General features: G+C 32.1%; 3 non-coding genes across 3 annotated transcripts; all 3 read left to right on the plus strand.

The window, feature by feature from the left end:
* Positions 1-886: 886 nt before the first annotated feature.
* On the plus strand, positions 887-1,004 carry LOC126741797 (5S ribosomal RNA). The gene has a single exon (XR_007662363.1). It is a non-coding gene; the product is annotated as a 5S ribosomal RNA (ribosomal RNA).
* Positions 1,005-1,205: 201 nt separating this feature from the next.
* On the plus strand, positions 1,206-1,323 carry LOC126741798 (5S ribosomal RNA). The gene has a single exon (XR_007662364.1). It is a non-coding gene; the product is annotated as a 5S ribosomal RNA (ribosomal RNA).
* A 212-nt stretch (positions 1,324-1,535) lies between these two features.
* On the plus strand, positions 1,536-1,656 carry LOC126741800 (5S ribosomal RNA). Its single transcript, XR_007662366.1, has one exon. It is a non-coding gene; the product is annotated as a 5S ribosomal RNA (ribosomal RNA).
* The last annotated feature ends 691 nt before the right edge of the window (positions 1,657-2,347 follow it).

Consider the following 2,347-nt stretch of genomic DNA (forward strand, 5'->3'; position numbering starts at 1 on the left):
CTCAAGAGTACATGAATGCCACTCCGGGAAATATATAATGGGCAACGGCCATGCTTCTAAACACACCCCTACAATTATTTTACATACCAATATTTTTTTTAATTAAAATATTCAGTGCATAATATGAGATCATTAAGAGTGCTCTCATCAATTTTAATAATTTTAAGTATATATACCAATATTTTTTTTAATTAAAATATTTAGTGCATAATATGAGATCATTAAGAGTGCTCTCATCAATTTTAATAATTTTAAGTATTGCTAAATACTTATATACTTATATACTTATAGAGTACATGAATGCCACTCCGGGAAATATATAATGGGCAACGGCCATGCTTCTAAACACACCCCTACAATTATTTTACATACCAATATTTTTTTTAATTAAAATATTCAGTGCATAATATGAGATCATTAAGAGTGCTCTCATCAATTTTAATAATTTTAAGTATATATACCAATATTTTTTTTTATTAAAATATTCAGTGCATAATATGAGATCATTAAGAGTGCTCTCATCAATTTTAATAATTTTAAGTATTGCTAAATACTTATATACTCAAGAGTACATGAATGCCACTCCGGGAAATATATAATGGGCAACGGCCATGCTTCTAAACACACCCCTACAATTATTTTACATACCAATATTTTTTTTAATTAAAATATTCAGTGCATAATATGAGATCATTAAGAGTGCTCTCATCAATTTTAATAATTTTAAGTATATATACCAATATTTTTTTTAATTAAAATATTCAGTGCATAATATGAGATCATTAAGAGTGCTCTCATCAATTTTAATAATTTTAAGTATTGCTAAATACTTATATACTTATATACTTATAGAGTACATGAATGCCACTCCGGGAAATATATAATAGGCAACGGCCATACCACGCTGATATACCGGTTCTCGTCCGATCACCGAAGTCAAGCAGCGTCGGGCGTGGTTAGTACTTGGATGGGTGACCGCTTGGGAACACCACGTGCTGTTGTCTTTTTTTTTTTTTTTTTTTTTTTTTAATGCTTCTAAACACACCCCTACAATTATTTTACATACCAATATTTTTTTTAATAAAGTATTCAGTGCATAATATGAGATCATTAAGAGTGCTCTCATCAATTTTAATAATTTTAAGTATTGCTAAATACTTATATACTCAAGAGTACATGAATGCCACTCCGGGAAATATATAATGGGCAACGGCCATACCACGCTGATATACCGGTTCTCGTCCGATCACCGAAGTCAAGCAGCGTCGGGCGTGGTTAGTACTTGGATGGGTGACCGCTTGGGAACACCACGTGCTGTTGTCTTTTTTTTTTTTTTTTTTTTTTTTAATGCTTCTAAACACACCCCTACAGTTATTTTACATACCAATATTTTTTCAATATTTTTTTTATTAAAATATTCAGTGCATAATATGACATCATTAAGAGTGCTCTCATCAATTTTAATAATTTTAAGTATTGCTAAATACTTATATACTTATAGAGTACATGAATGTCACTCCGGGAAATATTTAATAGGCAACGGCCATACCACGCTGATATACCGGTTCTCGTCCGATCACCGAAGTCAAGCAGCGTCGGGCGTGGTTAGTACTTGGATGGGTGACCGCTTGGGAACACCACGTGCTGCTGTTGTCTTTTTTTTTTTTTTTTTTTTTTTTTTCTCTTTCATTTTTATTGCTTCTAAACACACCCCTACAGTTATTTTACATACCAATATTTTTTATTTTTTCAATATTTTTTTATTAAAATATTCAGTGCATAATATGAGATCATTAAGAGTGCTCTCATCAATTTTAATAATTTTAAGTATTGCTAAATACTTATATACTTATACAGTACATGAATGCCACTCCGGGAAATATATAATGGGCAACGGCCATACCACGCTGATATACCGGTTCTCGTCCGATCACCGAAGTCACGCAGCGTCGGGCGTGGTTAGTACCACGTTAGTAGGGATGGCTGTCTAATACCCAAACTGATCCGAATAACTGATCCCTGGTGTCAGACTCGTGGGACTGATCCGCATCGAAATATAAAACAGTTCCGACTAAATCCGCTTTAAAAGTAAAAGTTAAAAGTAAAACTGATTCGATTCGAATGAACTGATTCGAATTTTGAATTTGTTTGATGGTGGTACTTACTAAAAATCGTAACTGATTGTTTTGTACCTATAAAAAGTATTAGGTATTTATTTTAACAGTTCGATTGAACTATTTGATTTTTTATACGCGTTTTTTTTATGATGTGCAAGAGTTACTTAGCGGGTTAGCGCGTTCACATTTAAATGAAATGAAATAGACCGCATTACAAAAATTAAATAAAA

Source organism: Anthonomus grandis, chromosome 10, assembly GCF_022605725.1.
Source record: "Anthonomus grandis grandis chromosome 10, icAntGran1.3, whole genome shotgun sequence".
Taxonomy (NCBI): domain Eukaryota; kingdom Metazoa; phylum Arthropoda; class Insecta; order Coleoptera; family Curculionidae; genus Anthonomus; species Anthonomus grandis.